Genomic DNA, 14990 nt, shown 5'->3' with positions numbered 1-14990 from the left:
CTCTTATTTATTGTAATATTTTCTCACATTTATGCACGTCTTAATTTATTTGAGAAAATACATTTATATAAGACTAAGAATAAGACATTGGGTCTTTTCATTAAGTATTATTATCGTATGAAGATTGATTCTTGAGAAATTGAATGCATAGTAATACATGAAAGGTAATACTCATTATTAGAGGACTCATCGCCATGATTTATATTTTTATTTCTTAAGAAGGATGATCGATGTAATTAAGTTGAGACATTCGCTAAATGTATGGACCAAGTGGGAGAATGTAATAGATCCATTTCTTTCCATCTCTTCAACAGTCAATTGATGGTCCAACATTCATGAAATTTTCAGTTTCAACATATATAGAAGTCTTAATTCCACCATTGATTGGAAATTGGTAACTTAAGCCTATATATATATATATATAGGTTTGGTCCCTAAGCTCGACTACCAAAATTACAAATTGTACATTATCAATTTCAGTGTGTTGAGAGTTTGGAAGTGTCATTACTTGGAACAAAGGAGAGCTTCTAAACAATATCAATGGCCGGAGGTATGAACTAAATCTATGAGTTTTCGATTTTTCGATCCAATTCATTTCCGTATAATTGTTCTAGATCATTTTTAGTCTAACGTGATGGAAATCAATCTCAACACTCTTCGTTCTAGCATAGAAGACAGGATTTGCATTCAAATATATCGTGCCAAAATTATGTCAAAATAGTCGAGGGGAACTAGAAAATGGCACACCAATTTCAAAGATAAGAAATTGAATCCACAGTAGTTCAGCAGCTATGATGGACAGAGATTTATACTCAACTTCAGTGCTGCTACGAGCTATAGTAGGCTGCTATTTACATGTCCAGCTAATGAGGTTTTGGCCATGAAATAGGCACCAATAGAACATCGATCATCTAAATCAGAAGCCTGGTATGTATCAATATATGCTTAAAGCTCATGAGAGTATGTGACCGAAAAAAATAGACCATTGAAAACAGAGCGCTTGAGATACCTGGTATCCTCTTAACAGCCTGCCAGTAAGAAACCTTCAATGAGTGAATGAATTTACTGACACAGTGAACAGCATAAGCTATGTCAACTCGGGTATAAGAAAGATATAAGAGGCCTCCTACTTTGAGTTGAGTGTCTTTAGATAGAGCACCTTTATTAGTGTACGATTTAACCTTATCCATAGCAGCCCAAACCAAAAGATTTAAGATATATTTCCTTTGAGTTAGCCATAGGCCATGATTAATTCTAACAGCCTCAATGCCAAGAAAGAATGATAGATTTTCCAGTTCTTTTACAGTAAATTTCTGACCAAGTAGTGTGATATAGTGTTGTATTGTCATCTCATCGGACCCTGTGAAAATGATATCATCTACATAGATAAGAAAATAAACTTACAGATCACCATTATCAGGAATATATAAATGAGCTATTTGATTTGCACCCTTTGAAACCAAGTGAAACAAGTTTGTTTGTCAAGTCAAGACACTTGTAGCATTGATGACATAAACTCTAGGCAAGGAAGAACACAAGTTTGGGACCTAAAATCAAATTTATGTTTATCGTAAGGTCATAAATTAGGCCAACATGCACAACCAAAAACACTCAAGAAATTATAGTCCGATTTCTTTTTATAAATTTGTTCAAATGGATACTTGTGGTCCAATATTTGTGTTGATGGACGGTTAATAACATACGTGGCAGATAAAAAATTCTTCCCAATAGTTTTTACGTATTTTTGAGTGTGCTAGCAAAACGAGTCCATCTCAACTATTTGATAGTGTCTTCTTTCAACAAAACCCACTTGTTCATGTGTACGGGGCCATGAATTATGATGTGCTATAAAATTATAGATTGAGTCTTCTATATTCATTCCCTCAGTCTGTTTGTATGGCCGTTATTTTAGTATCAAAGTTATGTTCCACATGAGCTTGGAATTGCAGAAAATTTAACTCAACATCAGACTTTTGTTTTAGAGAAAATAGTCAAATGACTTTTGTAAAGTGATCGACAATATATATATATATAATGGGAACCATAAGTAGATAAATGTGCGGTAGGAGCCCAAACATCTGAGTAAATTAACTTTAGAGGCATGGAAGCTTTAATTCAGAAGATTTAAAAGGAAATTTATGGCCAATTGACAATCTGAACAAGAAGTTTGTTTGTAGAAATAACTTGCTGAACAACAAGAAAGAAAGCATGGCCAAAGCAATTGTACCGTCAGAAATAGACATTCGAGCACCTATAAAGGCAGTATGAGTGGATTTTAGAGTTTAGAGAGATGGCAAAAAATAGTATAGTGCATCATGGAGACAACCTCCATGTTGGATGTTCCCCAGATAGTCCTTTATGAGAGAAAAAAGAGTCATGAAATTCGAAGGAAACATGATTATCTTTAGCAAGTCGATGAGCATATAAAAGATTTTTGGTGATGGTGGGAAAGAAAATTATTTGATGTGGAAGAAAAGAATTCGAAAGAGTAAATATTCGTGAAGAACCATGATGAGAAATATAAAACCTGCTTCATTTCTAACCCGAATTTCATGTAAATCATTGTTGTGTTTTGATACTTAATAAATTACGGGCAATGATGTTAAACGTTGGAATATAACTTCACAAGTCTCAGCCAATGGTGAATTGATTACCAACAACCAAGTCCGAAGACTCGATCCGGCCCATATAATCTTAACTCATTTAACCTTATTATTGGTCTAAATAAAGCCTAACCTCATGTATATTTGTTTCGACCCTAATCGTTTTAGTGTATGATTTTGTGTGAAAACAAGAAGAAACGTGGCTATCTCATTCGGCCAAAAAATGGTTGCAATAGTGAAGAAAAATTTTAGGGACTTCATCTTTCATTTTGGCCTCTATGTCGTGTTTTTTCCACTATTTTTCTTGTGCCTTTGTGGCTTGTAAATTATCACTATTATCTTGTTCTTTGCGGGTAAGATTGAGAAGCAACTGAGATTAATAAATTGATTGTAGATTGGAGTCAATTGGATTGATTGTTTGATAGAGAAAGGTGACGTAAAATTGAACCCGTAAAACAGCAATTTGATGATCCTTCAAGGTGGTGGATCTGACATGAAAAGCTAATAAAAAAAGCGTCTAAAAAATCGACTGAAACGAAGTAGAAAAAAGATCGCAAATCTGTCCAAAAAAAAACCCAAAAACCACACTGGTAATTGCGATTTTCAACTGAACCAGTGGCCGATTGGACGAACATAGACCACTAACAGACCATGTAGGTTGAGGTACTTCTGCCTATCTAGCACATGGAGGTGACGACCATCAGCGACGGCTGCGCTTGGAGTGCTGAGCAATTTCCTGTCCCATGCCTACCTCGTTACCCGTTTAAGGCGTGATGGGACGGGTCGGGTCGGGGCAGGGCGGGGCCTTGCCTCGTTTACATACCCCTTTTTCTATATTAATTTTATTTACCATATTCATTATGATGAGACAATAATATAATTATTAAATTATTTATTTAATTTATTTATTTTTAAAAGTTAAATTATTCGAATATATTTTGCAAACTATGATTTTTATTGTTTATTATATTCTTTAAATAATCTTAGTTGTCATCTTATATTAGAATTAATGAAATTTCATGGAGTTTTTCATTTAAAGTATTGAATTCTTAAAAAAAAATAACGAGATAGGACGGGACGGGTGGTCCTAACGTTTGCCTCTTGCATGTTCTTTTTTTTTTTTTTTTTTTTTTTGGTGGGGGGAGGGCTTAATTGGTTGCTGCAGCTGCTGGAGACTTTAAGGTGAATAGTGGTAATCCTAAAGTTTGGTAAATTCACATTTTTCAATATTTATGGACTCAAATTGATCCGATCTAGTATATTAGTTTATCCCAATTTAAATTTCAGCATTATCGCGTCATTATGTGGGATGATAATAAAATTACGGTCATCGTAAAGGGATAACCATTGCTTGTACTAGAAATTTAGGAATTACTTGCTTTATTTGAATTTAATTACAAGTTGATAATTGCTTATGTATTTAATCACTTGCATTGTGTAAGAACTTGAATTTTTTGTTAACATAACTTCGTGTAGTATTGATTATTTTTTTAAAATATATGGATTTGACCCATTTGAATATTCCATTGATGTAAGATCACAAACCTTTCGAATTACAAGGAATTTAGAACGGTGTATACTGCAGCCTTATGATTACTTTGTGTCACTTATTTGTATACTTTAGTTATTCTATGTTCCAAATTATCTTCACATTTCAAAATTGGAATCTTCAATTGGAAAGAGGATTTTTCAATTTGACAACAAAAGATGAAGGACTTTTTGGTTCAATAAAAAGTTACAAAAACCATAGATGGCAAATTTGACAGAAGCATAAAAAGAAAAATGTGATGAACTTGCTTCTTCAATTATTTTATACTTATCGGACACTGTTTTGTGAAAAGTTGAAAAACTTGATTCTATAAAAGAATTTTGACAAAAGTTGGTAGACTTATATTTGTATAGGTCTACTCCTAATAAGTTAAACTTGCTTGAATGATTTATCAGTTTTTGGATCATCCAAAAGATCTTGATGACAATTTGAATGTTTTCAATAGGCTTATTTAAGACATTGTTAACTGTGATGAAAAGGTGTCTGAAATGTATAAGGTTGTTATTTTTATAATTTAATGTCTGATTTATATAGAGAGGTTAAAAATGCAATTAAGTATAATAGAGATACCTTACACCGGAGATTGTCATAGATTCCCTTAATTGTAGAAAGATGGAGATTAAGACTGAAAATGAAGATAATAGGAGTGATGAGTTATATATGATGAGTAGAATGAAATTTAAGCAAATAAATTTGAATAGAGCTCAAGACAGTAGTGACTCGAGTGATGAGGGTGGTGAGAAGAAAGGCAAGAGACGAGATAAGTCTAGTGGTAAATGGTGTTACAACTATGATAAGTCTAGTCACTTTATTAGAGACTGTTTAAGAAGAATGATGAGTAGAAGGGTAAGATGAGGGGGTGAGATGAATGTGGTTATAGGGTTGAATGATGACCCGAGTGAGTTTTATTGAGAGTAAACATAGTTACTGCTTGTGTATCTATGTGTAATCCTTTCTGCATGTGTGTGATTGGTTAATTATGTTGCATGATTATATGTTGCATTTCAATGTGTTTGATATGTGCATTTGCATGAATTTAAGAGTAATTTGATTACTTTGTGTAATTGTTTGCATGTATAGTAGGTTGGGATGCATTAATAATAAGTGTGTTGTGTGTCTATTGGTGAGGTGGAGTATAGATGTCCAGGGTACATTGGTAGTTTATACTGGATATGTGGAGTATGACATTTGGATCACGAGTGGAGAAGTGATTAAATGTTAGAATCATTTATCTATAAAGCCCCTGATCAAGTAAAGTGTGAGACACTCCTATCACTTTGATTAGGTGGAGACCCATTATCCACTTAGGTCGGGAGAAATGATGTGGTGATAGAGGATTATCCCCGAGGACCTAGGATTATTGTGATTTACCAATTAGATATGAGTTGAGTGATCTATCTAGTGAACATGGTGGGCGATGAGAGTAGATATGTGTTCTTGATATGTGAGTAACACGAAATGGGATAGGATAAGTGTGGTGAGTACATGGAGTAAGTAAACATGAGGTAAGGTTTGTGATTCCAGTTTTATTTAATACCCGATAAATCTCGAGTAATGATGTTAAATAGTTTGGATTATATTTCATAGACCTCGACTAATGAGTGAAATAACTATTAACACAATCAATTAAAAGGCTCGACTCGAAAACAAGCAGGCTATTAGTAGCAACTCGATTAATTAATGTTGTCTTGGCCCAAATTGTACTCTTGGATTGCTTCTATATTGTTGGTCCATTTAGTACGACCTAGCCCGTGTTATTTACAACCTAATTCTATATATATTCATCTCTTTTGCTGTGGAAAAAAATCGTGACTTTGCAAATTTAAAAAATCGTGACCTCCTACTTTTTTATCCTTTCTCTTGGTGCTTGAGTATAACCCTATTCTTCTATTGTTTTCTCTAATCTTTGTGACTTGCAAACTTATTGTCATAACCTTGTCTAAGTGTGTACAAAATGGGTGCAACTAAAATAGTGGTGGATTGAGTTTTTGATTGATAGTGTTTGATTTGAGATAAAATACTATAAACTAAGCTTGAAATCTACCAATTGAAGATCATTTCCGCCACATTTGGTACAAAAGCTTCTATAGTTGTAAGATCTACAATTTTTTGGTTGAAAAATCCACCAAAATAGTCTAGAAATTGAGCTGAAAATAGCAAAAAATAGAGAAGAAATCAGGCCAGTTTTTTCTAATTCTGACCAGATCTATTTTGTTTTTTTCTGACCAAATCACTTACATGTTGGACGACCAGTGTATTTAGCAGACCGAGGCACCTTGGGTGGGTGGCACGTGCTTGGCGACGACGGCTTGTGGCAACAAGCACGTGGAACTATAACGATTGCGCGTGTAAGTGTGTGAAACCTCTTCCAACGACGATTTTTTAGGTTGTTTCCTCCGGATGACTAGACGGATCTTGCTGTGGTGTTTGTTTTCAGTTTTGAGTAATGTTGTGAAACGTAGACGGTTTACCCCTGCTCATTCAGGATTCATTTTTTTGCTCGATTAGTTGCTCCAATTGTTGGAAATATTAAGATGAATAGTGGTGGTCCTAAAGTGATAAATTCGTATCTATTGTAATTCAAGGACTCAAATTGGTCTGCTTTGGTACATTGGTTTATCCCAATTTAAATTTCAACATTAGAGCATCATCGTGTGAGTCGACGATAAGATTTGGGCTACCATAAAGGGATAACCATTACTTGTACTAAAAACCTAGAAATTACTTACTCCATTTGAGATATTGGATTTAACTTCAAGTTAATAATTGCTTCTGTATTTAATTGCCCGCATTACATGAGAATTTGAATTTTTTGTTAACATGCCTATGTGTTGCAATGTTTATTCTATTAGAACACATAGACTTCACACATTTGAAAATTCCCTTGATCTAAAATCGTAAATCTTACAAAATCCTGGAAATTTAAAATGGTGTATACTGTGGCTTTAGGATCAATTTATGTGACCTATTTATGCACTTTGATTGTTCTATTTTCTCAAAACGCCTTCACATTTTGAAGTTGAGATTTTCAATAGGAAATGAAATTGTTCAATTTAGCAACGAAAGATGAAAGGAATTTTGGTTCAACAAAAAGTTTCAGAAATTATAGAAGGGAAATTTCGTGCAAATTTGACTCAAAAAAAAAAAGAAAAAAAAAGATGATGAACTTGTTTACACTTAAATTACTTTACACTTATCTGACACTATTTTGAAAAAAGTTGAAAAACTTAATTCTACAAAAGAACTTTGACAAAAGTTGGAAGACTTATATTTACTTAAATCTACTCTTAATAAATTGTATTTGATTAAAGTATTTTGAATTTAAAAATGGATCATTCAATGGATTTTGATATTAATTTGGATGTTTTTAACAAACTGGTTCAAGACATCCTTAACTGTAAAGAAAATGTGTCTAAAATGCATAAGGACATTAATTTGCTTAATTCTATGTTTGATTCTTATAAAAAGGTTAATAATGCAATTAAATATGATAGGAACAACTTAACACCTAAGATTGTCATAAATTATCTTAAAAATAAGGAGACGAAGATTAAAGCTGAAAAAGAAAATAAGAGGAATAGTGAGTTATATATGATAAAGAGTAGAATAAAATTTAAACAAATTAATTTGGATAGAGTTTAAGACAATAGTGATTCAAGTAGTGACTCAAGTGATGAGGGTGGTAAGAAAGAGCACAAGGAACGGGACAAGTCCAGCTGTAGATGGTATTATAGCTGTGATAATTATAGACACTTTTTTAAAGACTGTCTTAAGAAGAAGGTTAAGCGGAAGGGTAAGATGAGAGATGAGGGCGAATGTGGCTATAGGATTGAGTGATGACCTTAGTGAGGTTTATTGAGAGTAAACTCAGTTAATGCATGTGTATCTGTGTGTAATCATTTTTGCATGTGTGTGTGATTGCTTATTTCTATTGCGTTGATATGTTACACTTTCAATTTGTTTGCGTGTGTAACTGCATGAATTGAAATGATTTTATAACTCGGTGTAATTGTTTGCATGCGTGAATGCATTAATAGTGTGTTGAGTGTCTTTTTGAAAGGTGAAGTACAGATGCCTAGGGATACATTGGTGGTTTATACCAGGGACGTGGGGTGTGACATTTGAATCACGAGTGAAAATGTGGTTAAATATTGGAATCATTTATCTGTGAAGAGATCCTGATCAAGAAAAGTGTGAGAAAGACACATCTATCACTTCTATTAGATGGAAACCCATTATTCACTCAGGTTGGGAGAAGTGATGTGGTGATAGAGGATTATCTCGAGGACTTAAAATCTATTGTGACTTACCAATTAGACATGAGTTGAGTGATCAATTTAGTGAGCATGGTGGGCAATGAGAGAAAATATGTGTTCTTGAGCTGTGAGCAACACGGAATGGGATATGATAAATGTAGTGAGATATTTTAGCGGTTCATTCATACATTTGTTGCATATGTTTTAGTCGTTTGTTGATTAACTTCGTATTAATCTTTTGTTCCATGCAAACGTGATTTTCGAAAAGATCTACGTATTATCCTATATTATATCATCATCGTATATTTATTTGTTCTTGATTGATTAGTATGAATATTTGTTTCTACTTAGGTGTTTTTGACATTAGCCCAATGAGCATATGGAGTAGGTACAATATGTACTTCGGGTCTGAAACACGATGTAAGATCTATGTTCCATTTTTATTGGTTATCTTGATTATACAAGTAGTATATGTGGTTTTAATTGCTTGCAGGTTTGTTGGGCATCAAGGTGGAAAATTTGTTGGTTTTTGATATCCGACGATGTCAAATGTCGGAATATATTTCATAGGCCTCGACTAATGAATGAAATAATTATCAACGACCAAGTCTAAAGGCTTTACCCGGCCCATTTTATTACCTCTTTGATAGTTTTGAATCTTGATCCATTCAACGTTATTATTGGTTAAACTAATGCCTAACCTAACCCTATATATATGTGCCCCTACCTTAGCACTTTTTTTTTGTGCATGATTTTGTGCCAAAAAAAAAAGAAGAAACATGGCCTCCTTCATTGTGAAAATCAGTTTCCATTGAGAAAGAATTCTGACACTTCCACTTTCGTTTTGGCCTCCATCTTGTGTTTCTTCCGTTGTTTTTCTCGGGCCTTTGTGGCTTGGAAATCATCACCATTATCTTATTCTTTGTAGGTGAGATTGAAAAGCAATCGATATATTGGTTGTGGGTTGAAGCCGTTTAGATTTGTTGTTTGGTAGAGAAAGGTAACATAAAATTGAGCTTGAAAAACACCGATTTGATGATCCTTGGAGCAAGCTTCCACAACAGAGAGAAAAATATATTATATAATAGGAATTAAACAAGAGCTAAGTGTAAATTTCAATTGTAATATGGAAGATTAATTATTTAAAACTTGTTTGGCAAAGATTTTTTCAATTAAAAAATAATAATTTTTTGGAGAATGTATGATTAAAAGTGGGAAAATTATGAGTTTTATAGAATGTGTAATTGAAAATTAGAGGAAAATTATTATTTTTTCAAATTTTTTGAGGGACCCAAACATAGATTCTAAAAATCATGGGTTTAAAGAGGAAAATGCTGAGAATCAACATTTTAATGATTCTAGTTTTTCACACATGAGCTTCTTCTTCGGTTAGAACCATTGTTTCCTATGATGATAAAGTTTTCATTATTAATAATAGATCCCATTCATTAGGGGTGGACACAATGAAGGCCAGTTCAAGCATGAACTTTGGGCAGAAATGAAATGAACTTTGGAGAATATGTTTTTACTAGCACCAAGATCTGCAATATTCTAGCTATTTTTGTTGCTGATATTGAAAAACTATAGAGAGAAAGTGAAAACCCTAGGAAATGAAAAAGAGAGAGAAGAGATAAAAGTATTATCTAAGCCATATTAGCCTTCCAAGCTTTTGCTGTCATCTTCCTTTGCATCAACTTAGCCTTCGAAGCTTTTGTTGTCATCTTCCCTTGCTCTCTTCTACAGTCTAAAACCTTGAAACTAGAAAGTATTTATAGGACCCAATTAACGCCATGTTTGGGTTATCATTTCTGTGGGGTTTTGATGTGGTTTAAATATTTGACTAGTTGGTATGAGATTCTGAATTGTTATGTGAGCTGCCTATTTATAGTATTGGTTTATTTTTGGGCAATTTACACAAATATGGAAGAAATGGGCTAAACACAAAAATATTAACTGTTGGTAAATAACAAAAATAACGGCCTAAGTTAGTGCTTAAATAAAAGTACAATAACATTTAGTATAATGTTTGTGTTATAGTGCAGTTATTATTTTTGAACTTTACTAATATCGGCCACATTGAAAAAGTTTTCTGGATCCGCTCTTACCATTCACTACCCAAGAAGCACTCCTTGGGTACTTTTCGAGTGGAATGGTTTGTACACGTGGTGTCTACTTAAATTTCAATACCCCAAACACAAAATTACTTAGCCCTTGTTTATCATCCATTATTTAGACAATTAAAGAGTTTTAAATAGTATTTTTGGAGAATATGTGGTTAAAAATAAAAATAAAAAAAACTTTATTGATTTGTGTGTGGAATATTTTAGTGTGTGAATGTGTGATGAAAAATGATACTGTAGCAAATAATTTAAAATTTTAAAGGAAGACAAACAGGTACTTAATTCACAACTCTTGAATGCTGAGTGGGCAAGTAGATAAACACAGTTGGTGGATGAACCCACTCGGCCTTCGATGTGTTAAGATTTGGGTAGACGATTGTAGCATGTGTTCATGTAGTATTGTTACATTAAAGGATTTTTTATTTCCTTTTTCCAATGTTATATACTATTATATTTTGTTTATTTTCTTCTTTTTGTGTGTAGATTTGGCCTTATATTATACAGAAGGCTAAAGATGGAGGATTGGATGTTATACATACTTACGTAGTTTGGAAAGGACATGAGCCTTCTCCTAGAAAAGTATAGCAAGTGACCTCTGATAAATTACTGTTAATTAATTTATGTGCAAAAACTGTGTTTATTCATGTGTTAAATCTATTTTTTTATAGTTTAATTTTGAAGGAAGGTTTGATCCCTTGTAATTAGAAATTTCTATTACAATTAAACCCATGTTACTAAATGTACATTAAAAGTAATCTCAAAAAATGAGGATAAAGGTGCAAAGGGAAAGGCAAGGGCTGTTTTCTGCCATTTACTCTAATTTATTCAATTGGAGGACCTATTTGGAGTTAACTGAGAGTTTTGAGGACTGATTTTTAGTTATATCAAAGGTCAAATACTGATTTGGAGTTACCTTAAAAATCGAGAACCTATTTGGAGTTATCGAACTGTTCAAGGACTGATTTAGTGTTACCATATAGATCAAGGATGAATTTGGAGTTACATCAAAGTTGTAGTTATCATTTGTAGTTAATAGAAAGTTTGAGGACCTAAAATAAATTATCAAAAAGATCAAGGACCTATTTGGAGTTAACAAAGAGTTTGAGGACCTCTTCGGGGTAACAAAAGTTCTAGGATTGATTTTGAGTTAATACAAAGTCTGAGACTAATTTTTAGCAAAAAGAAAGATTGAGGACTGATTAAGAATTACCATATAGTTCAAGGATGAATTTGGAGTTACAACAAAGTTATAGGACTTATTTCTAGTTGACAGAAAGTTTGAGGACCTAATGGAAGTTATCAGAAAGTTTGAAGGTTGATTTTGATTTAATAGAAAACTCGAGGACGTATTCAGAGTTAAAAGTAAGATCAAGGACCTATTCACAGTTGTGAAAATTTGAGGAGTTTTAAAGGTCAAAGGCTGGTTTTGAGTTACCAAAATTTTGAGGACCTATTTCGAGTTAAGAGAAAGTTTGAGAACTAGTTTTAAGTTAACATATATTTTAAGGATGAAAATGGAGTCAACCCAAAGTTGTAGGACTTTTTTGTATTTATGAGAAAGATTAAGGACCTATATGAAGTTATTAGAAAGTAAGAGGACCTATTTAGAGTGATTGAATGTTTGAGGACTGATTTGGAGTTACCTTAAAGTTCGAGGACTACTGTGGAGTAAACACAAAATTGGAGGACTGATTTAGATTTAATTGAAAGATGGAGCACTCCTTTGGAGTTTTGTCAAAGTTGGAGGACTAATATGAGTCACCTCAAAGGTTGAGGACCTATATGGAGTTATAAGAAGGTTCGAGGACCATGTAGATTAAACAAAACTTTGGAGGACTAATTTGGTTTTAATAGAAAGATCGAGAACGACTTTTGGGGTTATGTCAAAATGCCAGGACTTATATGAGGGACCTCAAAGTTTGAGTACCTACTTGCAGTTGAATAAAACCTAAAGGATTGATTTTGTGTTACTTAAAAGCTCGAGGACTAATATGAGTTACCAGAGAGTTTTGACTTAGCATTATCGTATAGTTCAAGGACTTTTTAGGAGTTGCATTAAGGTTGGACGACTTACTTCTAATTAATAAAAAGTTCAAGGGTTGAATTGGTGCTAAGAAAGGTTTGAGGACCTATTTGGAGTTAACAAAACTTTGAGGACGTATTTGGAGTTAGCTAAGAGTTCGAGGACCTATATGGAGTTAACAGAAATTAAATGACTGATTTTAAGTTACCATATAGCTCAAGGACTAATTTAGAGTTACCATAAAGATGTAGGACTTATATGTAGTTGTAAAAAAGATGGAGGACCCATTCATAGTTATCAAAAAGTTTGAGCAATGATTTGGAATTACCTCAAAGTTCAATCCAACGCCACAAAGAAGATATAAATTGAAGTCGCGTCTTTTAACATTCAAGGCAAAATCCTTTTAAGACGAGAGCTTGAGAACCAACTTCAAGAAATATCAAAACTAGGCTTTTAGACCACATATAAATGGCTAAGAATAATGTTACTTGTATATAAATAGTTATATACTGGTTTACATATAAATGGGGTGTCAAAAAGAGAGTGGGAAAGTTTTTTTTAATTACTTAGTTGAAAAAATTGTAACCCAATCATACCACATCACTTGTATATAAACTATTATATAAATTTATTATGCAACACATGTAGCACAACTGATTTAATGATACTTTCATCCTTACCACTGAATGATAAAAACTAGTTGAAAGCAATTATATAAATTTATTATGTACATGTAGTACAACTGATGTAATAATACTTTGATTTTTATCATTAAATGATAAAAACTAGTTGAAAGCAATTTTCAAAAAAAAACTAAAGGTGCTTTTTGTTTGTTGTTTTTAGTTTTTTAATTTTGCAAAACATTAAAAATGTGTTTGGTCTGATGTTCTGAAAATACATTTTCGAAAACAAAATTAAACTTATAACATAAAACTCAAAAAATGTATTTTTAACATTTTGAGTGTTTTCAGTAAAAATTCTTATAACACTCAAAACATGGAAAATAAATATTTAAATAATTTTTGAGAAATAAAAATTTTAAAAAATATAAATATAAAATTTTAGCGAATAAAATTTAAAATTCCAAAAAAAAATCTAAAAAAATTATAAATTCCAAAAAATTACAAAATTAAAAATAATTAAAGCTCTTAAAGACTATTTACCAAAAAATATATATAAAAAATATATTAAATAAAAACAAGTAAAAATATTATTAGTTCACACACACACACATATATATATATATATATATATATATGTGTGTGTGTGTGTGTGTGTGTGTGTGTGTGTGTGTGTGTGTGTGTGTGTGTGTGTGATTTGGTAGTAGAGAAGGGTCTGGCTCGGAGCCCCCATGTCTTCAAGAACACCTCCCCAGATTTTGGGAATGTTTAGTAAGAGTCGCTGGCATGAATTTCTTAGTTGAGCCTGATGGTTTAATTGATTTTGAAAGGGGTCATAAGACTGACGTTGCACCTAAGGGAAGGGCTACCCTTAATATAAGCAATTAAAAAATGATATCGAATTAACTGATAAAGAGACGAAACTAACAACCATAGTTATTGAAATCGGACCGCACAGCTGGTTCGGCCAGGAAATTGATGAACCGGACACTAACCTGGTCCGACTAGCACAAATTTGGTCCATTTACAATCAAACTGGACAAGAACTAGCCAAACTAGTTCGTATATGTCATAAATCGGGCGGGTTTAGGTGAATCGAAAACCGGTTCACATGTGAACCAATTTTTGTAAAATTGGTACCTAATAAAATTTATATCAAAGTTGCATGAAATGAGAATCGAACCCTCATTACATTGTTGAAAAGTTGAAACCTTGACCACTATGGTAAATGTAGAATTACAACAAATAATGTGAGCCAAATATATGCCTCTATTTGATTCTCATTCTTTGACAACGAAAATGAAAAATATGACCATTATCCATCACATCAAGTCATCACATTTGATTTCTATCTCTTGTGTAGGTCCTGTTACGACCATATTTTTCATTCTCATTCTTAGAAAAATGGGAATCAAACGGAAACATATATTTAGTTTAACTAGAATGACATGAAATAACATTTATACTGTCTTTTTATTTTAAAAATATTTTTAATTAAAATTAAGAATTAACATCGATCCACCGGTTCAACCATTAACCCTTAATTGAACCATTGATCCAATGACTCAATGATTTTTGTGGGTCAATGATTGGGTCAAGTCCGATAACTATCGTAATGAACATAAACTAAATAAGGAAAGAGTCACTCATTGAATATCCATTTCTATTTATTAAAGAAGACTGAATAAGTTCTGGAGTCGAAATAACTTTGGTCTAGTTTTCATGTAAGTTGTAATTGTGTTTCTGTTAGTCAAAGTCAGAAATAACTAAATTACTTATTTTAACATTATATCATGATTTTATTTAAATAAAAATAAAT

This window comes from Olea europaea, chromosome 10, assembly GCF_002742605.1.
Source record: "Olea europaea var. sylvestris chromosome 10, O_europaea_v1, whole genome shotgun sequence".
NCBI classification, from domain to species: domain Eukaryota; kingdom Viridiplantae; phylum Streptophyta; class Magnoliopsida; order Lamiales; family Oleaceae; genus Olea; species Olea europaea.
This window is presented reverse-complemented; position numbering follows the sequence as displayed.